This window comes from Amblyomma maculatum, chromosome 1, assembly GCF_055883805.1.
Source record: "Amblyomma maculatum isolate TAMU_Amacu chromosome 1, ASM5588380v1, whole genome shotgun sequence".
NCBI classification, from domain to species: Eukaryota; Metazoa; Arthropoda; class Arachnida; order Ixodida; family Ixodidae; genus Amblyomma; species Amblyomma maculatum.
The window spans coordinates 242,813,680-242,840,487 of record NC_139344.1 but is presented as its reverse complement, the minus strand read 5'-3'; the positions used below and the strand labels follow the sequence as shown (position 1 = coordinate 242,840,487).

The window sequence follows — 26,808 nt, the reverse complement described above, 5'->3', positions numbered from 1 at the left end:
ATATATATATATATATATATATATATATATATATATATATATATATATATATATATATATATATATATATATATATATATATATATATATATATATATATATTCGGGAAGGCTCCCTGAAATATTGCGCATTACTGCATAAAAGAGGAAATTTTAGCGTTAACACCCGAACACACAGGTATTTTGACTAAGGGTTTGAGATTTCGGTATTTTTGTGTTTCAGGTCTATGCGATTCACGTTAATGGGAGCATTGCATGTGGTTAGGTACCGGAATGGCTAACAGTGAAATAGCGCAGCTGTTTAGACCCTTTACTGAATAAAATGACATTGATTAAAGGGCGTATATTTTTTAAAGGTGACGTCTTAATCATGCTATATACTGTGCGATGCTATCACTTTCGTTATAGTCGAAAGGAAGCATCTGTTAAGGGATGGCGGTGACTGCTGCTCTGTGCCACTGCAAATCGTAGACGCTGAACAGAATTACTTGGCTCTAAAAGAATCGCCTATGGACACGGCTAAAAGCAGGAGTAACAACAGAAGCAGATATAAGGATGGTTCTTCTTTCTCTCGTTAACTCTCTGCAGTCGTCAGTTGACCCTGTCTTTTGCAGTACTTGTCCGGGTACGCGTTGGCATTCGGGACAGGTCCGCGGTGTTTCGCCCACCGGCTTCGCGCGTCGGCGGAGGCATTCATTTGAACGACAGCGTTGTTCTCTGCTTGCGTATTTCATCTGTCGAATCAGATTGTACTCTCGCCTCTTTTTCTTTTTTTACCTCACGCCGCGTTGCCCGAGAGGCTAGACGGTGACACGTGCGTGCGAGTGTCAGGTGTCTTTTCTCTGTGCAGTGGAGATCGTTCGCGCCTTGCAGAGCACTGCAGCGAGCTTCGCTAGCCAGTGAGCTATGCGCTGGAACTGCTAAATTTATGGGTTTGCGGACGGCGTTTGTGTGTTTGGTTGTGGCGATAAAGCGGCCGGATTCAGGATGTTTTTTAGGCTCATGTACCGTTTTCGTCCCTGATATGCAGAGGAAAACCGGCCTCGTTCTAGGCAGAACAAATGAAAGTTCCCTTTTTTTTTTTTTTTTTTTTTATAAGACCGGTCCATGCAAAACGACTACATTTGAAATATTTGTAAACGCGTAAATTGATGATGTGCCTGCAGAATGTCTCAATTTCCTTCAACAATTTTCCCTTCATGCTGCCGCCTCACATAAGTTGTGTTGTTTTGGTTTCAACCATTCGCACAGAGAAGACTAAAAAATATTTTAGAAAATAGGTTTTTTCTTCGTTGGCGTTATTTTTACCGGGCGGAATCACCATGGAGAACATCTTAGCTCCTCCTACTTATTGTTAGCACGAAGTTCGCACGCTTTTAATGCCGCACTATTTGACCGGCCTGACGGCATCTGAACTTGCTTGTTTATGAATATATATACTAAAATAAATTAGGAAAAAGAAAAGCGCTAGAGGACAGAATCGACCTCTTAAAATAATTAAGGAAAGGGGAAGATAATGGAAAGGGCTATATGCTGTGGGCAATTTTCAGTACAATTTTCAGTACCGCGATATTAATTTGTTTCAGAGATTCTTTGTTGTTTGTTGACGATTAGTTTTGTGTTTAATCTTTTTTGTAGCCTGCATGTGGTAGATATCTGGATAAGGATGTAATATGCGATGTCATTCGTAGTAAAAACTCCAGGTGGTCGAAATTTTCTGAGCCCTCCACCATGACATTCCTCATATCATATCCTGAGTAGCTTTGGGAAGTTAAACCAAACCAAACATACTAGCACATCTATAGTCGATCCCGAGCGGCTGCGAGGAGTCACTCTGCTATGGGCCAGTTGGAGAATTTTCGCTGCGGAAGTATTGTATGGCTGTTATAAAAAAACAAAACGCACTAGTGAAAGGTAGGCGCTGTCACTAGCTGGCTGAAGCAATATCTCACGTAGCAATAATTAAAATAACGGCGGAATTGTCACAATCTGGCGCCGCTGGCCGCTGAAACATTTTCGAGGCCATTTTATAGGAATATGTTGATATAATGATCGTAAAATATACGATGGGCCTGCTAGAGCTCATATTCTGAGCGCCATTGGTGCACGGCTGGCAGCGAACGATGGGTCGCAGCCTTAGGTTATCCAGGTGGAGTTATAGGCTGAAAAGAAAATAAACAAGAAAAAAAAGACCTAAGCGCCAGCCTTCATTATTCTAATTGCGGGGCTCTGTGCAATGAGGACCTGCCTTCATTGAATTGGAACCCGGCATAGGACGAGGCGGGGCAAAAGTCGGAAGTACCTGACATTTGTACGGCGTTGTAGTCGATACAGGGGAGCCCAAGCGTATTCGGCGGCCCGAGTGCATCAACGGCATACTTGACTCGCCCAATCAGCTCGCGACATTGGTCCAACGTATATAGATTCCGTACTGTACGGCGGGTGGGCTTCGGAGAAGAAAAGAGTAACGGGGAACGCTCAGCGCAATGCTGTGAAGCACAGCGTGGGTATGGTCGACGTGATGACGACGCAGCAAACTTGTTCGGTTACCATAGCCTGCACGGCCCCGGCATACACGACCAGGTACGCACGCAGCAACCGAGAGTTTCAAAATCGCAGGACGTGAAAAAAAAAAAAAAAAAAAAAAAAGAGAAAAACGCACACAAAAAAAGAGGGAACACGCTCTAGAAGCACAAAAGTGAAGGCTAATTATCTTTCTAATAATCGAACAATTTGAGCTTGAAAATGCTCTAAAAAATGCTCATAAAGCAGCGGGATGCTGGGCGCGCCGAACGCAACAAGAAAATTGGCTCTTTAATCAAAGCGGACATTCTGGGCAGGTGACGCCGTCGTAGACGCGATCTTGTCTGGATCGTTGCGAGAGACCCGGCTCTTGTTCGCTGTTTTCTTTACGAAACCCGTCCGAAGACGGCCCCGTGTATTGATTTAGTAGCAGTTTGATCGACGACAAGCCAACAAAAGAGAGGAGTGCCCTCCAAACTGCCACTCGCACTGTCCTCTTAATTAAGGCCAGTCGTGATAAATTGCGGCGAATATTTTCCCCAATTGCCGTTCGAAGCAAGGCACACTGCGCCTTTTACCGCTTTATTCGCTCATTTCCCTCTGAGCCGCGTAATTTTCCCCGCGGCGAGCGCCGAAGGCAGCCTATTTTCCAGGCGCGCTCCCACTTTGACGGCTTTTCGTCTCCGCAAAAGCCCTCTCCGCTGCACCGCTTGCTGGCTGCGCACGACAATCGCTCATCTCGCAGAATTGCTCCTGTTTTAACACACACACAGTGCGGGGGTCAAACGCGTGGCGATAACATTTCTCTCTATTTAAACCTGCACACGCCTTTCCCAGAGCTCTGGGCATATTCCTCGACAGTTTCTTGTTTCGTTTGATTGCGTTTTTTTGTTGTTTTAAACCGGCTGTAAAACGTTATTATCATTATTTTTTTATTTTGCACGACATCGTTTCGGATCAAGCAAGCCTGCTTGCGCATGGCGCGCGCGAGCGCTTGTCGTAAATGGGCAGAGCTTTTATTTTGTGAGTTCGGCGCGGTGCTCTTGGCACCGCTGACAGCTTGCCGATTAATCTTTGAGATAGATGCCGCTCGCGTCGCCGCCTTCCCTTTAGTCCGCCTCTAGTTTTCGTGTTGTTCCCTTCTCGGTCGTGAAGAACAGCAGGAGCAGCGGCAGCTAGGCGCGTGTGGAAAACGTCAAAGCGTTTACCGGTCATTTACGGCGTGGGGTTGGCAGCATCGCGTCAAAGTTGTCTTGACTGCGTGGCCTAGTCTCTGCTTGCAAGATCTCGCATGCTCTCCTTTCTTTCTTTCTTTCTTTCTTTCTTTCTTTCTTTCTTTCTTTCTTTCTTTCTTTCTTTCTTTCTTTCTTTCTTTCTTTCTTTCTTTCTTTCTTTCTTTCTTTCTTTCTTTCTTTCTTTCTTTCTTTCTTTCAAGCTTTTCAAGCTTTGCAAAACGAAACGCGTGAGGCACACGCAATGGCTTTTCTGTCGTACTCAACAAGCTAAACGCAATCGCCAACTGCCTCACCTATACAGCGAAAAGAAGCGAAGAGCCTGAAATGATTAATCAGGACTATATTGGGCCGAGCCCACGCGAGATGTCCCCGGGAGCTCGAGCGGTGCACAGGGCGCTAGCTTGAGTAATGAATCATGTTACGCTAGCAGTCCGCCTCTTCCTTTGGGCACCCACCCGATGCAGCCACTTTATTACTAAACCGGCATTGTTACTTCTTCAGGTGCGGATGCTCCTTCCGCGCAGTCATTAGCGTCTCTGGCGGTTAATTACCCCATGTTCCTCGCCTCATCGACATCACGACGAAGGAGAAAAAAATAAACACATTTGTAAAGAGTATGCAAGAATAGCCTAGTATGGCCGGGGAGTACCAAAAGTGTTCACTATGCGTGCCCTATTTTCTGGCGAAACCCTTTTTTGAAGAATGGGCGCAGGAACAGATATTTGCTTACTGGCTAAACTCACACGTGTTTGCATACATTTAAGCATTGTACCAATGCCCGCATTCATCTGCGTTATTTGATTTCCCTCTTTGTCTGAAGAAGCACCATTTTCTGCCATCCTAAGCGACGAGCTCACCGCCCATGAGAGCCAAAATGTCGCTGAGTTACTACTCCAGGCATGATATAACGGCACAAAGCCTACAGGTCTCCATCACTCTCAGAAGAATCAATTGTGTTCACATTCGGTGTCGGATTCTGAACACGTAACGCATGCGAACATGCTTCATAAGAGAGACACATTTTTTGCAATTGGATGCTGGACCATACTTCTTTCGTCTAGCCAAGATGATGATGGCCACCACTAATCAGCAGCAATTTGAGGCCCTCATACCCTCGGCACATTGGATACGAGTATAGTATTTGGGTTCAACGTCTCCATAATGTGGTTAGCTCACTCTTAAGCGGCGCCTTGTTCGTTGCGGCCGGTCTCTGAAATCACTGCATATATTCCTGATTGCTTTCATTTCTCCTACTGCCCATGTGCGTGGTCTGTCCACTGAAAATGTGAGCACTGGAGTCAGTCCCGACTAAGAAAACTTGAAGCTTGCATGAGTCATCCATGCTTTCGTATGATATTTGAAATGAACGAGCGAGGTTTGCATAAACCGTTCACGAAAAACGGTGACTGTGCTGCTTTTATTTTGTTGCTTGTTACAACGTGTCCCGCTTCTACGGGGAGAAATAATTTTCTGAGGAATACTTTTCTTCTTAAAAGAAAGAGTTTAACAATATGCTGGCCATGAAAACTAGCCGCCGAGCTCCGAAGAAGCCGTATTTTGCTTTCGCTCGCATGAATCGCACTAGGTTGTGCGAAACGTGCTTGCAGTCACGTTGAGCAGGAGCAGCAACGGGAAAGAGCGAACCGAAAACAAGAGGAAAGAAGGTGAAGCCAGCAGCGTTTGTAAAGCCCGCAAGCTAAACACTTGGCCTTTGTCCCTGCTTTGCTTAGCCAGCCACTGGTTTTGGTTATGCGGCAAGCGGCGCCGTCTCTTTTCCAGAGCCAGAACGGCGGGCGCGGTGCCCACTTCCTTGAGGTGCGGGGGCGCCAGACAGCGGTTTCTCAAAACCGTCGTCCTGCTTTGTTTTGTTTTTTTTTTTCGGAGCGAAAGTATTTCATCAGTGGCGCAGATCCCCTGCAATCTATTCATGCGGAATGTCTTCCATTCTAAAAAAATAAAATAGAAAAGAGAAGATATATGCTGCACCATAAAAACAAGTACGATGTTGAGCGAAATTCCAAGCGTATATCTTCGTACTTGTCTGAGTGCGAAAAGAGGGGTCGGCAAACGAGGCGGCAACAGGAAGGTTATTACGTCTTGAAGCGAAGTTGGTACAAATGCATATATGCTAACGCATTGCAACAAACGATGCAATAGACGCCCCCAGATCGCTCTTTAATAATAATAATAATAATAATAATAATAATAATAATAATAATAATAATAATAATAATAATAATAATAATAATAATAATAATAATAATAATAATAATAATAATAATAATAATAATAATAATAATAATAACATTGGAGAGGGACGGATTCCAACCCAGAAATTTCTCGTGGGAAGTGGAGTACGGCATGTCGTATAGCCCCCCTATAGCCGCTTTTTATTTAAATTTATTACACTCAAGATATGCAATATTTTCACAAGAACGGTCAGCCGTATTTGACTGACGTAACATGATGACAAACGTTTTTGTATTTATTTTAAGGTTTCAATGTGGCCGCAGATGATCGCCTCGCGTGCAGACTGCAGCACACACCCGTGCTGCGCAGTACACGTCGTCGTCTCCACCAGCTTCCCTGTGCGCACAAAAGCTTTCGCACATCCTATTCGGTTTAACTAGTTTAAAACCCTGTCTGTTCAGATTCCTTCAAAGGGCGTACGCACCACAGAAACGACCAGCGTCTTTCAAAGTAGTTGGCATGCACTTGTGCAACTAACTGTAAATGAATTACGACTTGTGAAGCTGCAAGGCAGTCGAGAAAAGTGTATTGTAGTTGTCTCACCCCGCTCTGTACAGCTGACCGCCATACTTTGCATCCGTTTCGGAGGGTGGCAGGGGGATAGTTATTGACAGAGTTTTTGCAGTGCGCGGTTTAACGGTCAAGGAAACGAAACAATGAAGCTCCAGTCTCTCGATGGCCTAACTGATAGAGGCGTGCTGTTCTAAGGCATGACACATACCTATGACGCGAATTTCTCTCCCTCCTTGCATTATTCGGACACTGCAAAATGAGAAGGAACGTGTCATGGAACATCTCCGAAGAAAGGACCACGTACGAAAGGAAATAGAGATAGGTTCGAAGAGCGTATGCAAGAATACTCTGTTAGTTCCCGCTGCTACTATGTTGTTTAATAGAGAGCTCCTTCGGCATCAGGTTTTGATGGACCCTCTTCCAACTGACACTGCTGATGTTGTCCAATCATTCTTCAATACAATGCTCCTCTTCCCTCGCATTCATTTCTTACGATAGCCCCGCGGTTCAGTTGAGCGTGCGTGTTCCACTTGGGAAGTCTTTATGACTCTCTGGTGTTGACGTGCCAGTATGATGGTGATTATGAAAACTTTAGTGCACAAGACTGGCCTATGTGGTGAGCGGGGGAAAATGGGGGAGGGTGATGCGAATTCGGTAGTCTACAAGAGGCGAAGAACGTCTCCATCCCAGGATGCTGCAAGCGTAACACCCCCGTGGTAGCTCTCCACCAGGCAGTTTTCTCCATCCTCGAGGAAGACCTAGAAGATACGGTAGTTGTCTACACCGACGGCTATTTTCTGACGGCCACAGGGCAGGCTACAGCAGCCTGCACCATTCCTGCCCTGGAGCTATCCAAGATCTGTCACTGACCTTCCCAGCCAGTTGCGTCCAGAGTATGTCCACAGCTGTGTAGCTGGCAGGACTCTACTTGGCCGCCGACATTCTGTCCGTGGGTCCACCCAACCAGGCAGCCATCATCCTTACAGATTCTAAGGCAGCCCTCCAACTTCTCAAACGCCCGTGAGGCAACAAGCTACCTTTCTCACTCCTGTGGGGCCGTCTCTTGGACATGTGGACCAGTCTGGCTGCCTTGTCCCCCCAAAGGATACCGGGCCACATGGGTATACCGAGTAACGATCGAGGAGGCAGACAGGCTGTCCAAGGCTGCTCCCGAAGACGCAAACCTTCCCACATCAGAGACCGTCATGGCCTCGTATTTCAATGGCCACACACCATTCGGAAGGCCATCACTGCCCTTCACCCGGACCCCAGGATCGTCGCGGCCACCAGTGTCCACCGCCTCCCGCAAAATCTGGCACGTGCATATCAAAGCCTCCTCCTCCGTCTCTGTACCGGCTGTTCTTGGACAGCCTTCCGTCTCCACCGCCACGCACGTGCTCATTCCCGGCGTGCTCCTCCTGCGATGCCGATGAAACCGTAGGTTATCTGCTCGGCTCCTCTCCATCCCTGGCCCAGGCCCGGCGAGCTTTTAAGGCCAACTTTCATCACGTGGGTCTTCCCTGCTCCACAGCCTTCAATCTCCAGTTTCCACCCGACGTCAGCTGTTCGCCCTTCGACATCCCCTGTCATTCCTGAGCGCAACTGGTCTGGACGCTAGGCTCTGAGCCTCGACCCATCCTCGCAGCACTATACCATGCCCCCTAGGCGCCTGAGGTGTTCCCCTCGAGTCATCCCTGCTTATCCACCGTACCAAGCGATCGCAGCAGTTTGTTTAGTCCCCATCATGGCTCCTCAAACTCAGTCTTCTCCCTTAGGACCACCCTTCACTCTAACGGCTCCAAGCAGTGCTGACATGACAATGTGCAGCGGAAATCGAGGTTGTTCCCTTTCTCAAGTAACAGACTACAGAGATCTAAGCGCGCTATCAAAGTTTCTCTCGTGTCATTCGCGGTGGGATCCAATCAAGGCTGTTATAGTGCTTGTGCGGTATAGATTGCGGAACTTCTGAAGACAGGGCAGTCGCAGAGTTTTTCGTTTGCAGGGATTCAATATTACGAACTTGCGTTTTCGTGACGTTGAAAGCCAGACCACCGTCGTGAATCTGGAGGTATGAAGTGCCTGCACAAGTTTTCTGGCTGCACTGGAACCGGCCCCTCGGTGCGCCAGGAGATAGGCCCAATCAGATGAAGTACCTTACTCCGCGTCAGCGCTACTTCTTGCAGTCAGGTTTCAGCAGAACCTTTGATGTTGATGAGGACTCCAAGGATGCGAATATGTTCAGATTTCGTTGCTTAATCGATGTTTAATCGTTGTTCCGTTGAAAGTGAGCGTTATTTGGGTGATGTCATCGCTGTTGCCATGGAGAACTATGGTATTGAGTCTTGTCGAATGACGTGTGCGTGCGTGTACTGGGGAGAAATTTTGCGATGCAATCTAGGGCTTTCAGCAGGATGGCTTCCTGTTGTTGAGTACTGCGCCTTCTTCTCGCGTGCAAAAATAAAAAGACAACGGAAGTGACGTCTGCGCACACGTCGCGGCTCCTGCCTGCGCCCTTTTACGCGCGCGAATCCAGCTGTTGAGTGTCCTTGCTTCCCCGCTCCCCCTTTTCGTTGCCACGGTCCACAAGAGCGGGGCAGAGCTTGTTCAGACTCTCAAGCCTGTTACGCGTGCCGAACTCCGTTTGCTCCGCCCTCAACAGCCAAGAGCGAATAAGCTTAACGTACCGTACCGTACGTACATCGCGAGCGCTCCTTTTAGCGTTATGGGCGAACATCGGGGCTTCTGGTTTGTTCTGGGTGCTTGCTCTCCGGCCGTTTTTCTTTTTCGGTTGCCGCTGTTACTGTTCACTTATTTCACCTTCCTCACAGCGGCGCGAGTGTTGTTTGAAGGCTTTTATTCCTGGTTCAAGACCTCTCTCCAACTTTTCCGACAGCTGCGCTGTTTATTTAGAGTTTAGAGCGCTTGTTGCTCCGCTTGGAAAAGGATGGTCAAAGAGGCGCCCGCTGGAAAGCGGCGGCCGCGCATCAAGGGTACGTGACGTCGCCTCCGATTTGCTCTGGTGAGCGCCGGCTTAGCGCTGTGGCGACGACCGGCGCTCTCTCTTCGCCCGCCCGTCCGCCTTTGACGGTGTTTGCTCTTAGGCCTAGGCCTTCTGGCGGATCTGTTTGCGCTGGGGATGTAGCGGTTTCCGCCGCGACCGCAAGCTCCCGAGGCCGCGGTTGGGAGATTTGGTCTACCTCGCTTTTCTCCCATAAATTTTGTCGCCACTGAGAAAATCCTTTACACTTGCTTCTACTTCTTTAGTAGATCCTCGCCTCTTTTTGTTCCGCAGACGCGATGCGTGAGTTTTCAACGCTTGCGGGTTTAGCTAGGAATTACCACGCCATCTTCTTCTTTTGGGCGCACCGCATTCTCCGGCTTTGAGCCATCAAGAAAAGAGATTTCGCGAAAGTATACGACATCAGGCTCCTTTCTAGAAGAGGGCAATCTCAAAGTGAAGCAAGCAAGCGCTGGAATAACAACGTCATAACCACAGCAGCATCCTACGTTTTCCGCACTAATATCCTTATACGGTCCTAGGCGTATCTTTATACGTTGCCGTGCTTATATATCTTCATCACGAGTCTTGCCTAGCTGATGTTCGAGTTCAATGGCGTAGGTTTCAACACCAGGCAAATGAAATTGGGGTCGATTACAGGATGATTAGGATTGTAGACTGGTCAAGCTGCCGAAGGGCAGCCTTTTTCCACGATTCCTCCATCTGTAGTGTTAAATGGGAAATAAACTTTGACAGCTCTCAGCGCTTTGAATGACAGCCACAGTAAGCGTAGCACAGTGCGCGGGTGTGAGCGCTTTCAGTTACAGCTTTAGAGCGAGCATTGGGAACAAGTTTTGTAACTTCATGCAAATAGCTCACTGCGCTTCCACTTGTAGCCCAGAAAGCACTTTAGCTGCGGTCAGGTTATGCCACTGCAGCCTGTCGTGGCTAACTCACATGAACTTCCTTACTTTAACTAGTTCGCGAAGCGTCGGAAGTGCGTCGGATCTAACTAAACTCGCGAAAAAGCATCGATCGCCACCAAAAGCTTTAAGGGAAGACGCGAGGAAAACCGTTCCCTGCTAAGGGAAAGACGTCCTCTTCAAAGATTCGCTATGCGCACCTACGCACGCGCGTACAACGCACACACACACACACGCTCGCGGAGCTCTGTCGACCTCTTGCCTGGTCCTCGTGGCCTGCGTTTAAGGCCCGGGAGCGGCGGCTCGCTCGTGAGCGCTGGCTGTCCGATTGTTTTATGGTGGCCGTATAAAGAGCGGCGCGCGGGCGTTACACGCCTTGTCCGGCATCAGTTCATCGCCGGCTGTGTGCGCGCGCCGATGAAGGGGGTGCCGTGCTCAGCAGCAGCCATGCAGCTAATGCTCGCGAGCGTCTGGCGCGATTTTATTGCGTCGGCCGCCACAGCGCTCGACAAGGCGCCCCGAGAAGGGCCTGGGGCAGATTAGCGCGTCTGCGAGGAGCCCAGCCGTCTACTCACTCGAGGGGCCCACCGCGTCCACTTAGCGTCGGCCGCACATAAAGTACGCACCCTCTTCTCACCCCTCTCCCCGAGTCTACAGCTTTGTGTACGCGCGCTGTTTAAAGCTGCCGCCCGCGCACTATCTTCGGCTCATTTCAGCAGCGCGTGAATGTCCCCTGCCTTTTCCTCGAGAGAAAGCGGAACTGTTTCCTCTGCTCAGGTTTTTATTTTTTCTTCTGCTTATGAGAGACTGAAACAGATGAGCTTGCTGGAGTATGTTCGTTAATCGTCGTCGGCCTTTTCTTGCTCTAAAGGCACCTTGAGAAGCATCTTCCGGTCCTTTTGGCGATACGCTTTTGGGTCTGCCTGCCCTGATGAGCAGAGCGTAGGAGGGCCTGACGAGCGTTGATACGACTTCGCCGCGTGAAGGACTATAAAGCAGTGTGTGTGTGTGTGTGTGTGTGTGTGTGTGTGTGTGTGTGTGTGTGTGTGTGTGTGTGTGTGTGTGTGTGTGTGTGTGTGTGTGTGTGTGTGTGTGTGTGTGTGTGTGTGCGTGTGCGTGTGCGCGCGTGTGTGTGTGTGTGTGTGTGTGTGTGTGTATGTGTGTGTGTGTGTGTGTGTGTGTGTGTGTGTGTGTGTGTGTGTGTGTGTGTGTGTGTGTGTGTGTGTGTGTGTGTGTGTGTGTGTGTGTGTGTGTGTGTGTGTGTGTGTGTGTGTGTGTGTGTGTGTGTGTGTGTGTGTGTGTGTGTGTGTGTGTGTGTGTGTGTGAAAGAGAGAGAGAGAGAGAAAGATCGCATGAATGAAGAGAATGCATTCCTAGACTTTTGGTGTCTCGACGTTGCATGATGATTTCTGCGGTAAAGCCCGCCTTATCGTCCACGGCTTTGTTTTAACCAGCGTTTTAGCACTATATTTGAACTTAATCTAAACACTACAGTTGTATAGAACTCGAGTAAAAAACGTCAGGTGGCCCTCAGAAGAGATCTTTCAGCTAATGGCGTCGATAGACTGTCAGCGTGCTGTGGATATATCTGTTAAGGTTCGATGAACCCCCTTTTTCTCAGTCACACCCTGCGTTGTCACGCTAGCAGGTCTAAGATGATTAGCTACGAAGTCATGAGAACCGTTCGATGCCATTGGTTCAATGGGTCCAGTAGAGGGGCAACAACGGCTTTTTTTTTTTTTTTTTTTTTTCTCGTGTGGTATTCGATTATAGCTGTCTTTTGGAGGCGGAGTGAGAAGAAGGCCTGAGTGCGGCCAACATACCACTTCATCCGCGGTGTCTCCTCGTGTCGAAATCTCGGCACCCTGCACAAGGCAGAGCGTCGCAGACAAGAGGAGCGCCGCCATTATGAACCACATACAAAACTCACGATAAGAGGTGTTCCGAGGTTTGGACATCGCTTTTTCTTCGCTCCTCATTCGGCACGATGGCGGTCGTGACCCGCAGACATTGTGCACGGGGAAGAAAGAGGGCGCGCGCCATCTCACGACCGTGTCCACTGAGGGCTCATTGCTGTGGTCACGCGTCCAGATTAAACAATTCTGCGCTTGCCGAGACCAACGTCCGCGTCGGGCCGAGGTTAATTGCGGTCGTCTCCGAGGCAGATAATCTTCGCGCCACTGCTCCTGAAAAGCATCCGTTCTTTGAGGGTCGGCCGTTCGACTGTAGGCTTTTTTAATTTCTTGTACATTTTTTCTCTGCTTGTTTTCACGCCTTCGGTCTGCGTACGTGTGAAAACTGCACGGCGAGTTCGCTATCCAGTTTTATTCAAAGCCGTGAATTATTTCGTTAAATTTCTCGGTCCTACAATTTGGTATATTCGATTGTAAGGTTCGGCGGCAGCCAAAAAGCTACCGCGGCATCATACTTGCGAAGCCTTAATGCTCCCAAAATGAAATGCGGCCAGCAAAAATGGCCGGCGCTGCTAGTGCACGAGAAACAAAAATTGTTGCTCATCAAAAAGAGCCCGAGAGGACTACAAATTTATTTTCCAGCAAAGAAGTCGGTGATCTTTGCCTTTGTGCGCTTTGTGGGCAATAACCGCACCGATGTCTCGTAGGTCCGAAGTGCTACCTATAGCACGGGATGAGAAACATCCACTATATGTTATGGGTCAGCAATGACTGGCCTAACGAGAGACTCGTTAGGCCAGTCATCCACAATACCTTAGTTGGTATAGAGCACTGCGGCTGCGTTGCGTTGGAGCCATCGCCAGTAGTTATATTGTCCTCATTTAAATGACTAGCTCAAACCAAATTGCTTTTTTGTTATTTCATTTAAGAATTTCGGTAGTGCTCATATGTCAGAAGCTGCAGTATGTGTTATCTTCATTTTACCTTATCTTTTTCGCGCTGTTCGCATTAACAGCGCAGCAAAAAAGAAGTCTTGAAGTTCCGGACTGCAATGTGATTTCTTTTGGTGTTTTAAAAAGCGATGGAGCGAGAATGAGTGTTAAATGTTTTTTAATGATGCAAAATTGTGCAAATATTCATGCACAAAAAATTTCCCAAATTCAAAATAAATGTGAGAAAAGGCGAATTTTATTGAATAGAAGAACAGCTACCAGGAGGAAATTTGCACATTGCATTAAAGGGGTCGTGAAACGAAAATGCAGCTGCCAAGTTGCAATTTTCCTTGCTTCAGTAAACATTAGGCATGCCGATTCCAAAATATCTCGTCGAAATATTGCTTCTGCATTTAATAATACCATTCTGAAATCAAAGCATTTTTGCGTTCCTGAAGCGACTATGCGACCCTGTAGACCGGAATTAGAAGTACTCGCCTACGTCATGTTTAGCCATTTGGAAACGCAGATATAATCATTATTTTCCATAAAATAATAGGTTCCTGTTAAAGTTAGCAAATAAAAATTTAGTATATCAATTATTCGCTCACGCAAACGCATTTCTTCAACAATCTGTACCCGGGCAATACCTCGTTACTGTCACGTGACGCGCGGTCGGCGGCGGCGGCGGAGGAGGACGGGTGGTGTCTGCTTCTCGCTGCGCTCTGGAACAGCGAGAGGTGACGCTCAAGTTCAGGTTTTCGGTAACGACGACTATACCTCGCTCCTCCGGGTACTCCAAATGACAATGGTTCCAATCTTATTTGTTGTTGTTGTCTTCTTTTTCTTTTTTTTTTCTTTTTTGAGAACATTCGTGATGGAGCAAAACGTCTTCAGCAGTCTCATACCACCGGTACAACGTGGTTGTGCGGCCGCTGCTGTAATTTTTTTTTATTCGTGGCGTCATTAAAGATACGATGTAAATACGGTTTCAGGTCAAAGAAATCGACAAGTGTGTTCAATCCGAGTGGTGGGTGGAGTGTTTCAGGAGCGGGCGCCGCGGCGCGTACTCGTAAATTAATTGCTCGCCTCCGCGCTGCATCACTGAGAATAGCGTGTCGAGCTTCGCTTTCTTTATTTCGGCTGGATGACCTGAACTATGGCACTACACGGAAAGCCGGAAACAGAAAAAAAAAAAAAGTTGGTACATTGTACTTGGGTGGCCCTTTCACCCAACGCGTTGTCGCAGCTTTGCTCCCCCACCTTCCCGACGACTCTTTCGTAACCTTTCTACAACGTCTACAGTGCTAAGACTTCGCCTATTTTTCCTGTCACCGTTAGGTTCTGGGTTTAGGCGTGTTGTGCGGGTTTGAGTGCTCGCTATGCCAACCGTGTGCGTCGCGAGATTGCAGCACGGCTTCTCCGAGTGGAAGTAACGTTCGCTTTCACAAGTTTTGGCACACCGATTGGGTTCATGTGTTCGTACTACTTTCTACTGGAAGTCCTAAATGAACCTCGGCGTCATTCGAAGCCTCGGCATGGACCGGAAACGAAGAAAGCTCACCTCAAACGATGCGTCGTACCGACGCAAAACCGCTGGCCCAGTGCATTGGCAAAAAAAAAGTGTAGGTCGCGTGATAAAGGCAGTAAAAGTAGTTGCGATTTGTAGCCTTACAGATATGCCTATTTGAGAACTACTCGACTCGCAGAAGCCACCAGTTCTATTTGATTGTTTCCTGCCAGACTGCCCTCATAGCAGTAATATGCGCATTTTTGGATTTTTTTTTTTATTTTGAACGATACCGTGAGGCCAGCACAACAGGTGCCCCTACCAGCATATCGTACCACCCAGAACAGGCCCCTTGGTTCCACTTTGATCACGTTCTTTCCACAGCACTCTAGTCCCATAGAACCTGATGAAGACTCCAAAGTGGAGGATCATGTTGAGCAGAGCTCAGAATCCTTCACATCATTTAAAAGACATTTCTAGGGTAAAAATTGTTCACCTCAAAAGCTCATACGCCCCACGTCCTTGCATTACAGTGGTGTGATTACCAGATCAACCATCCAGGAGAAATGCATTCACGCAAGTGTTATTGATTGGAAAGACGGCTTAAAAGTTTAATATCTGACCTGCTACAGAAAGAGAAGAACAAAGAGGGCCGTGACTTGATTAAAATATATACAGGAATAGTAACTTGCACCACAGTCACGAGTTAAGTCCTGTGTCATGAAAGCCTGCACTGCCTGTAGAGCTTTCCATTTCTGGCCAACCGGCCAATAAGTCCTCTGAGAGAGGCCTGTTGCCAAAACACTTCAAAGAAGTAACTCGAGTTATTGTTTTGCACGCATATACTGGGACACACCACTAGTACACGCTCCACAGTCTCCGTAATGTCACATGTGGAACATTCTGGGCAGTCCGCCTGTCCAATTAAGTGTAAATATTTGTGTGTGAAACCACATTTAGATGCAGTCTATGGAGAAAGCGTGCATAATGGCATATAATTGGCAAGTCGGTATGGATCCACTAAAGCACTACCTTGTGGCCTTGAGCACAAGTAGATATAAGGAACTCAGTGATGTGTAGAGCCAAAGGCCAAAGGCTGGTAAGGGTGTGGTGTTGAAAACTTCCAAAAATTTGTAATGCAGGCTTTGAAACTGTGAATGCACACCACTTCTAAAGTGGTTTCCCATAGATGTGGAAAGCCTCTTACCAAGGGGCCACAAGCTCAGCAGCGGTTTGTGGAGAATTATGCCCTAAAAAAAAAAAAAAATGTCATGTTCTCAGTGGCATCACCACAATTGTAGGCGACGCTTGTGGTGATACAGATCTGTGTATACATGGATAGAGTTGTAATATTCTCACTAGGTGTATGTCAGATTAGGTTGCTTGAATCTACTAATTGGTACCATGGATTTCTTCAGTATCCCGAGAACATGCAAACGCACCAAAGGTTGAGCCATTACACACAGAGGTTGGGTGGGGTGGTATGGGAAGTCGTAGCGTGTTAGCATTTGTAATTAATGGCAGCGGAGTGTACGTGAAAAACTGCTGTTCAGTTGCTCGTCATCAGTGGGTGGCAACGGTGTTGTGCAAGTAGTCGTAAATACACACAAAGTGGTTCGTGTGACAATTATGTAGATATTGGGCAGGCACGTGACATTCTGAAGTAACAGCGCAAAACGTGGATGGGAGCACAAGACGAGAAGACGACACAATGTCTCATCGTCTTCTCGTCTTGTGCTCCCATCCACATTTTGCGCTGTTACCTCAGGATGGAAAATCAACAAGCCCAACCTGCTATTCTGGCTAACATGCCATTGTTTGAGGTGCATTGCGGCAGCCAAGGTTTATCCCAAGCACCTGCACTTCTATGTACATGTTAAAGAGTACTGGGAGTGGTGCCCATATGGGTGTGTACCATTTTCCTGGCTCGGGCGATCAGATTGCAGGCGGGCTAGCACACACAGCCCAAAGCACATGTAGTAGAAGTTTGGACTGTCGAACCGCGAAGCCTTCAGTTCAATTCCTTCCCTTATATTTTTCAATTTGTATGAGTATCATACAGTCTGTGCTTGTATGGTTAAATTGCGAAGTTGTACATATCACCTGCTCTCCTGACCAACCTAACTCTGCATAAGTATTCACCAAGCAGTTTTCGTTCCATCAAAAGGCTTTCACAATATTCAGCGACACAAGCAGCTACTCAGACAGCATCAGTGTAGCATTCTTGGAGCTTCGCAAATCTGTGGTTACATTGTTTACTAGCAAAACATGCATGGTATGTAGATATGTGCACTAGGACGCATAAGATGCCGTGACAATGTGGGCTGCTCTTACGTCTACAGCTGCCCTTTAATCCTGTTACATTCTAGCCTGCAGTGAATTCAGCTGCAAGATTTCACAATTAAATCATCCCAACTTTATATTTCCAGACTTGACCCCAGCACCGACGAAGTGCATTGTATTACCAGCATTTTGGTGACATATTCAACCAGCAGGCCAATTAACTCAACGTCATGCAGGTTCTAGTGCAGATGTTTCCATGCAAACTATGGGTATCATCAACGAAGGAGGCTTTACTATACATACCTTTTCAGCACGCTGTTTTATGACTGGTTAAAGTCTGGTACATTTCAAAGTATAAGGCACATATTATTGTATGCATGTCTACAGATTGCAGATTATGTTGGCTTGCTTCTGAATGAGACTGCAAAATGCTGCAAACAGTGGCCACCTTTCAAAGCAGCTTTTGCAGAAAACCGTTTGATTTTTCTATTCCTCATGAGCCACTATTTTTCGAGGCCGTGTAAAGGCGAACGCGGCAACTAGGAAATCTCGGTTTGTCAGTGCCACTTTTTAGTACATTTCGGCATTATCTAATGTTACCAAATGAGTGTTAAAGAGAGAAATGTTGCTTTCAAAATAATTTATTGGTTGGCTGCAGGTTCATCAGTGCATACAAAATTTTTAGGCTAGAAGGAAGTTGACCTAGAGCAAGACATCTTTTATTCATGCTTCTTTGCTGTCTTCCTCTCTCCTAAATATACAAATGTGTATATACAGCTTCACAATCATAATGTGTTGAGGTCAGTGCTAAATAAAAAAAAAAATGCATCCGACAAAGGTATAGTTAGAGATTGAGTACACAAAATTCATTCTAAGTGAGCCTATATATGTCTTGTAGATTCCAAGGGAAGGCAAGTATAGCAGGGGGCAGCAGAAACTCAGGCAGGCAGATGAGATTAAAAAGTTTGTGGGGATCAGATGGATGCAGGTGACAGAGGATCGGGTTATTTGGATAGATATGGGAGAGGCATCTATACAAGCAGGTATATACACAACTGCACAATTATGATGCATTTGCGGTCAGTGCTAAAAAAAATTCCACCCATCAAAGGTATAGGTGGGGAGTGAGTACACAAAATTCATTCTAAGTGAGCCTATATATGCCTTGTAAATTCCAATGGAAGGCAAGCGTAGCAGGGGACGGCAGAAACTCGGGCAGACAGATGAGATTAGGAAGTCTGCGGGGATCATATGGATGCAGCTGACAGAGGATCGGGTTATTTGAATGGATATGGGAGAGGCATCTATTATGATCCCTTCCCCATTATGATGTATCTGTGGTCAGTTCCAAAAAAAGAAAAATTCTACCCGTCAAAGGTAAAGGAAGGGAGTGAGTACACAAAATTCATTCTAAGTGAGCCTATATATGTCTTTTAGATTCCAAGGGAAGGCAAGTTTAGCAGGGGGCGGCAGAAACTCGGGCAAGCAGATGAAATTAGGAAGTTTGCGAGAATCATGCACCTGGCACAGGATCGGATTATTCGGATGGATATGGGAGAAGCATTTGCCCAGCAGTGGGTGCAGTCAGGCTAGTGATATCAACAAGACTAACAACTGGATGAGTTGGTACTGATTCATCTTAAAACCAGCCAGAAGACGAAACACGTGAGAGGAGCACAAGACAAAGTTTTACTAACAACTGAAATGTTGCTGAAGGAAAGAGGCAAAAGAAGATTCGCACAGAAATGCACGTGCACGAAAAACCCCCAAAGCAGTGAAAGCGTGGAAAGCAGAAAGGGTCTAAAAAATCATCTAAAAAAAGCAAATTCTTTATGGTCAAGAACCACTCGTTACCAAAGGGAAGCCACAGATCCAAATCCAAAGGCACACTATACTGCAAAGGCTAAGGACGTGTGTGTGGCTAAGAAATCAGTCAACAGTCTTTTGGGGCCTTTTTTACATGTGCATCTCTGTGCAAGTCTTCTTTTGCCTCTATCCTTTAGTAAAATTCCAGTTATTAGTCCAGCTGTCCTGCAATTCTCTCTTCTCATGTTTTCTGGCTTGTTTCAGAATGAATAAGGTGATGACTCTACAAACCTTGCGCAAACTGGAAACCAGTGTAACTGTCAGATGCAAACCTTTCCCTTATTTGGCTTGCATCACAAATAGGGGGGACTTTACTGTGATGTCTGCCGAGGCATCCCCAAAACCAGTGCGCAAGCTGGCTGTAGCAGATGTAGCGGTGCCTCCTGTTGACAAGAGAAAAAGCAATATTCACTTTTCAGCATAGCAAAATGAAAATATCATTTAGGTCTTTTACACATTTGAAAGTTATTCATGCATCTGCACAATTAATTCCCGTCTAACAGAAGCTGTACAGTGTAACTTTCACTGTCAATTTATTCTCCCTGGAAGTATGGCAAACTTTGAATTCTGCTGCAGGTGATTGAGAGAGAATGAGACCCACCCAATATTAGAACTTCAGTGCAATCATAATTTGCTACTGCAGCAAAATAATGCCTGAAGGAAATGCAGCTTTTGACTGACAAAACCTGGTAGTCGTCTTACACCCTCTATACTACTGTTGTGGCCGATGTCAATGTCCACGCTGATATCATCCGCATAGCACGAAGATGTTAAGTATGCAACTTATGCATTAAGCAGCTCTGTGCATGGAGTCATTCTATTCGAAGGAGCCATAAACTACCAAGTCCACTTCTGTCAACGGCTCTCAGTTGTTTTCCCACAACCCGCCACGTGCCAAACTTCCTGCAAGTGCCGCAAAACTACTCTATAACTTCATTTGCTAACTGTAAAATTTCCAACACTTACTCAAGCTGTGGAAGTTTCGGTGTACTGGCCTTTGGAAGAACGTCTTTCTTTTTTTTTTCTTTTTGGTTGTTACATTTCAGCACATGTAAAATGTTAGTGTCAAAGCATTTTGGAGAGGTTTAACTGTGTGAAGGTGTTGATGATGGTATTAGTGAAGTCAATTTTTTTAATTATATTTGCACACTATACAACACTCACCTAATGCAAGTGGGTAAAAAAAAAAAACTAGCAAATAAAACTTTTGAGTGCTGGTATGGTGATTGTTCTGGCAGCAAGTGGAGACAGGCTATAACAACAGTTGTCGAGCTAGTTAGTGATCGTCTGCAGAAGCCAGTCCTGCTCTGTGTGTTTTTCTCTTCTGTGTCGTTTTTTAGTGCATTTTCCCACGGCTTCTGCAGGAGACAGGCTACTTCACTGCATGCAATTTCACTTAGCACAGAGTCCTCCGAAATGAGATTGCTTTTGTACTTATTTACTGCATTTCCTGTGGCATTCCTTCTGTATTTATGTTTTGAAGTGCTGCACTTGCTGAAGGTCATACCTGGCTAATAAAACAAGCAAATGTGTCCGGACAGCGGTTTCTTTTTTTTTTTTTTTTCCGTTACTTCACATCAATGTGCATGCCCTTTCCATTTAGCAAGTTCACACTATCAGATGATGCGTGTTTTCTCATTTACTCGTGCATGGAATTAAGCAAACCAGTAATTTGCATGGTGAAACGTCATGCTCATGCGCACCTTCTACGAAAACAAGAAAAATATGAAAGCCAGCGATGTTGTGTTCGTGCTAACGTGGCGCAATATCGACACTGTAGACAGTGTAGATGATCGCAAGTAAGTAACGTTAAAGGGGAAGCTTTCTTTTATTAACACTGCCTTCCGCAATAGATTTCATTACAGCATTTCTTGCTCGAGAAAATGAAAAACAGGTGGCCGCTTGTTCAAGTTATGTCGCCTTTCGCTCAAGGTTCTTACCTTGTGTTCTCGACTAGCAGTCCATGATCAACAAGCATTTGGAGTAAATGCGGATGATCTGTAACACCCAGAAGGCTGCTTCAGCTACGTAGTCGCCGCCAGGATCTCGCCAGATGCTCTCAAGAGCAGTCGGCATCGGCACGCACCGCCCGCAGCTGCACCTGTTCGAAAGCTTCGGTTAGCGATTGCACTCTCGCAACGGTCAAACGTAGGCTAGGCTGCAAGACTCGGACATACATACCAATGCGTAGTTCCGAAACGGCTGGGATCGGGAGGCTGACGGTCGGGGCTTCTGCAAGCCGGAGTTGTGCCGCGGTTACCGCGGCTTCTCGACACAAGTGTTACTGTACCGGTCGCTCGCAGGGTCTATCTTCGCCGACCTGGCACCCGAAAAGTTGCGTCGGCGTAAGGCTCAAAGCCCACGATGTAACCATGTTTTAACAGTAGCGACTATATTCTAGTTCACTATAGTAGCACAGCGACGCTGGTACCCACGGAGGAACCTAGGCGTCGGCCATATTAAAAAACCCTGTGTGAGCGTAGAGTAGGGCACAATTAGAACCTCTAAAATACACCGAGCTTGGTCAACTTTGGCTCAGCAGGCTCCGGCAACGGGAGCTTCTCATTGGCTTAGCGCTATGACGTACTCTGTTGAGTTGAGGAGGACGCGCGCTAGGAAACCGAAATTCTGTTTTTGTCGCTATTAAATCAACGCGGGCGATGAAACGAATCGAGGTATATTATATGATGCAGGACAAGGATTCCATTTAACCAAGCCGTGCAAAATTTCCGGAAAACGTTTCACGACCCCTTTAAGTATAATAGCTCCTCTCTTTAGACGTAACTCCGCTACATCTTATCCGCTATATCGTCCCGCTGTATCTTGTCCGACGCAACGTCATCATCGTATTGTACAGCAGAAAGCTTTCTCTACCTCCTTTCCTCCGTATTCTGCTATCCTTTCTCTGTCCTCTCCTGTTATCCCCCTGTGTTGTCAGTCGGTATAAGTCCAGATGTAAAACTCCAATGGTATAAGTATACTTGTAGCTTTTCAAAAAAGTCAGTTTCGAAAATCATTTCATTGACTTTATGTTACTTCTTGCTTGCGTATCACTCCCATTTCTCAGCTAACTCATGGAACATCCTCCGAACCAGAACAAGAAGCCGAACGGTAAAAACTTGATGTCGAACTTATCCGAAGCCATCCGGACTTTACCATTCGAATAGAAGGCAGAAAAAAAGAAGAAAACTGCACATTTTCGATCTCGAGCCGCAATATGGCAGATGGGCAGACCAGCTTCTATGTTTAATTAATATTTCTTAGAGCACTCGGCCATGGCAGCACTTTTTCCTCCTAAATATAGTATTTATTTGCAGAGGCGTAATGACCTAAGCATGGGCTATTTAAAAGCCAACGGTATCAAAATCGCCCCATAACCACTTACACTCGAAGGTAGCAGAATACCAGGAGGGTGTCAAGGCTGCGCATACCACGAAGAGGGGAGCCAGTCAGGTTCGGAGTCTGTCTGGTCGCACAGTTCCTAAAGCCGAAACTGGGTATATTATGAAGCAACAGATTTACAACGGTGACTTATCTTGCGAGTTTTCCATAGGCGTTGTAGTCCATGATTAGAAGCAACATGACTAGGGGTCCACCAACATATACGAAAAATCGGTCACGTATACCGTGTACAACGGGAAGCTAAACTGATTAACATCTGCAGTGTTTGTTGCACATCATCCGAAGGCAACAGTGCGTTTGAAATTACAGGGTAAGTGGCCAATATCTCCTGGAAAGGCACATATAGACCGCCATTAATGAACTACGCGAAAACTCCGTTTCTTTTTTTCTTGGCCATGTCTTCACGGGCAAAGCTTGTAAAAGAGTCTCGGTGTACGCCGAAACTAACGTTTTACGCACCTCGCAAACGATAGTCTGGCAGTGGGAAAAGCACTCAAACTAAGCCTTTGTACAAGCGTTTCTGCGACATTGAAAACAAAACACTTGATTGAAAAACGAACCAATAGAAAGCGTACACACTAAATGCAACTCATGCGAACACCTTCATAAAGAAGGAAGGTCACAAAGGTGTGAGGACACAATCAGGGTGGGCAAAGAATTGACTCAATTTGTCTACAAGAAAGCACGAACAATTGGGTGTGATCGGAAAAAGAATGTGCCGCACATAAAGATGCACAAGAAGCCCACCAGCGCTTACAGTTCGAAAAGTATAATCACGTCTTTTGGGCTTATAGGGCGGACCTCACATACAATGGAAATAGACAATGTAAAGACAGTGAGTATAAAGCCTCGCACCGTGTGTAATCTGCAAAACAATACTATTTTGTTCCCGGAAAAACGTTACAAGCGGTAGACTTGCCAGGTATTGACACACCATGCATTTGGGACGAAGGTCTGAGCGTGGTTTTACAGAGTAGATATGCAATCTTTCAAATAACTTGCGCTATACGTGAACAGTGTTAATACGTGAACCAAGGTACCTGGGCGGCACATACGTCTTTGCAATGCCAGCATATTGAGCTGGCGTGCACACCCACATCCAAACAACAGACCTCAATTCGCTGAACAATTCGCGCAAGCACCAGATACTGAGCAAAGTTATTCAGTGATGGGAAGGACTTCATCCGCACTCAGTATGTCCGCGCAGAATAACGCTGCATCATCTGCATACGTCCGTACCCTAAGCTTGTTATCCAGAATACGAGAACCTTACTACACTGGGGAATGTATACACACAGCATCGTAAGTTTGAGTAGAAGCGGAGATAATGGACATCCTTGCTTGCGAATAAAATGCAGGCACGGACTTTAAAAGGCAATTGTTTAGTCAACCATATAAAGCAGTTATTGTATCAGGGGCGTACCTGTTTGCAGACTATTGAAGCAATATTTATGCCTTGTCAAAGCGCGATGAGTTGAGAGAGAGAGAGAGAGAGAGATTGGTACAGAAGGGGGGGGGGGGGGGAGGAGCACTTTATTTAACAACGTTCATCTTTATCTGCGCTATTGTTGACAAATGCAAGGCGGTCTTCCAGCTGTGCCGACGACAGCCAGGCACTCCAGGAGAAGATGCGGGGGAGGGAGGCTTAAGAGAAAGAATGTAAGGAATAGTCTGGGCGGTAGTACATGAGAAGAGGCAGTGTTCTTTCACAGTTGCACACCGCTAAGTACATATGACTATATTTTCCCACCTACGTATACATTTCACAGAGTCGGAGTCACCGAACAAGATCTGCGCGTACCGCACAATCAGATATTAGAACCTACTCCCACGCGAAATAGCTCTAGTTCTATCTGATTCGGAATTTCCCCGCAGCGTGATGGTGGTGTCGTTGGTCTGTATGTCAGCCTTGTTCTGAAACTTTCATTACACTTGCCATGTTTCAACCTTTGTATTGTTGTTGTATACGCCAAGGTGTAACCGTGCATTTATTTTGAGCGCATGCTGTTCTTATCGAATTGTTTGCATTTACAGTGATGTTGCTTGTATTGCTCTCCCTGGCGCTCAAGTTACGTCAAACATATTGTTCGCCCCCTCCCCCCTGACTGTAATAAGTCTGCGGGCGAATGAGGTGCTTCAATAAATAAACAATGAATAAATAAATGAGGCCCCTCTTTTAGCTGCCTCTCTTAAGCGCATTTTAAAGTAGACCCTTATCGAACCCTTTCTCGCTCTGTTCTAGCAGGACTTCGCATACCCATAGACGAAAGCCACCAAACGCGTTGCTAAGGCGGATGAAGAGCGGGCGAGCGCTGCGGTGTTTAAAACAGGGAAGGCAGCCAAGGACGCTTCGCGCCCTGCCCAACATGAAAAACAGGAACTGGTGGACGCAATGGCACGTGGCACAACAAAAGCGGCAAAGGAAGCCAAGCGCGTTGCTTAGATAAGCAAAGTGGTTGATGGCGTAGGCACCTCAAACAGCGTAAGCAAAGTGACCACGGACACTGCCCACGTAGCTCAAAGAAGAGAAGTTGCCGAAGGCGGAGCACATTGAGCAGGGAATAAACCAAGTCTAAGCCACAGTGAAGCTACCACCATTAATAAGCCGTCCCAGAATGCGCTGCGCCTTTCGTGCGACGCATTTCATGCTTGCTTGCACCCACTCTCTGCGGTGAAAAAGAAAAAAGGAACAAAGGCTACACATTTTTCTGTTATTGCCTTGCTGCGTTCCATCACGCTTTCCTCTACTCAAACGCTCCCTGCTCATAAATTATGCTGCGCGCTTATCGAAATATGTCTGTATCGAGACGCCTGCGCATGGAAGATACGAAATTAACGACAACAGAGTTTACTTAATCGCGCACTTGAAAAGTTCTTATCACAGCAACTGCCGTTCCCCATAAAAGCGGCACTTATCAAGCTTATCGATATCGCTAATTAAGCGCTTCTTAGTATGCTTGTGTAAGTGCCGCACTTTGTATATTTGTTCTTCCAATTCAATGGGGTGAACACATGACATTTCAAGCATGTTTCGTGATGGGAGCTATAGCTAGACGATTGGTCATACAAAGCGACACTTTGGCGTTGCTGAACAAGTGAAGCATGCCATTTTGACGACTTCGTTGAGTTCTACTTTGATGGGATCGATTTCGTTGCGCAGCCTCGCCACATTCTTAATCCCGGCGAACGCAGCAATCACGCGACCTCGATTGACCTCTGGCCTTTCAGCGGCGCGAGAATGCGCGTGGTCTGTTTCCGATCGCTGATGTTCGAAGAGTTGGGAGGATAGGAAGGTTGACGCAGTGCGCGGAATAGGAAGGATGTAAGCAAAGGGAGGCACTGTTTTTTCGTCGTCCAAAGAACTCCTCCTCGTTGCGACAGACTTCACTTAGAAACTGTGCGCTTAGTTTTTTTTCGCGACTGATTTCTTTCTCGATCTTGCGGGAGGCTTATGCACGGACGTGCTAGTGCCCGTTTTCTCTTGACGGCGCAAACTGCTCGCAGGTCGTCCTGATCGAAGTGACGACGGACGGGCCACGACAGCGTGTAGTGTACTTTCCTTTCTGTGCGTGGGAACCAGAAACTAAAAGACCACTTTAGAGAAAAGAAGCAAGACAACAGGAAGGGGCCACAAGAGATAGCTAACGCCCCCCCCCCCCCCCCCCGCCCCCTTCCCCTCCCGCCCCCGTCCTCCTTCCGGGACCAGATACCTGCATTTCATTTCCGGCACAGGCTATCTCGCTGCATAAGCGCCTATAAGTACCCAAGGATGCGACAGTGGAAACTTCGTGTTTGCTTCTTCCCCGATTTTCCGATCCCCTCCCCACTTTGGAACCCGTTTCATTTTTCAGCTCTCTCGAGGCTAGGCGAAGGAGTCGCATGTTCTCGCGTCACAGAGTGACGGCGAGAAGGAGCGGGGAACGGCTACGCGGAACAGAAGGGTGAAACGAGGGATGGATAGCGCTTCTTCACAGCATCGAATTCGGTTTAAAGTGCCGCCCATGTCTTTACTTTCCTTTCTCCTTTCTTCAGTAATTTGTCGTTTTTTTTTTTCCTTTTTTTTTTTTTTTTTTTGCTGAAGGTCATTTCAGGAGTCACCCAGAATGATGTTCCCTGCTGTGTTCGGTGACCTCTAACGTAGCGGCGTTAAGTTTCCCGCTTTTCACTTTGCTTGCCAGTTAGTCGCTTCGCCCCTGTTCGTTGTCTCTGTGCGTGTTTCACGCGGTCATTGATGGATGTCCACAAGACCCGCTCGGGGGCGGTCGCTACTGGGGCACTGGTCCGAAGACTTCACCCAAAACATCGAATTAACTTCTTAGTTTGAACAAAAATATTGCCTCTTCTTCCCTCTTCTTTCCACTCTTCGTTTTTCCTTGGGTCATCAGCTGTTCGTTTTCAGTTCTTCAGGAATGCGGCTGCCGTGCTTTACAGCGCATATATAATTCATGCTCATATGGAGAG

At 46.7% G+C, this 26,808-nt stretch overlaps 1 protein-coding gene and 1 long non-coding RNA gene across 3 annotated transcripts in view; one reads left to right on the top strand and one right to left on the bottom strand.

The window, feature by feature from the left end:
• LOC146206079 (dual specificity calcium/calmodulin-dependent 3',5'-cyclic nucleotide phosphodiesterase 1A-like) overlaps positions 1-26,808 on the top strand; it is a 563,618-nt gene that overhangs the window by 69,532 nt on the left and 467,278 nt on the right. The gene's annotated exons all lie outside the window — the stretch shown is intronic.
• LOC146206081 (uncharacterized) lies at positions 18,298-21,387 on the bottom strand. The gene is made up of 3 exons (XR_014704341.1): positions 21,127-21,387; positions 20,886-21,046; positions 18,298-19,328 (listed from the first exon to the last, which is right to left on the bottom strand). It is a non-coding gene; the product is annotated as an uncharacterized LOC146206081 (long non-coding RNA).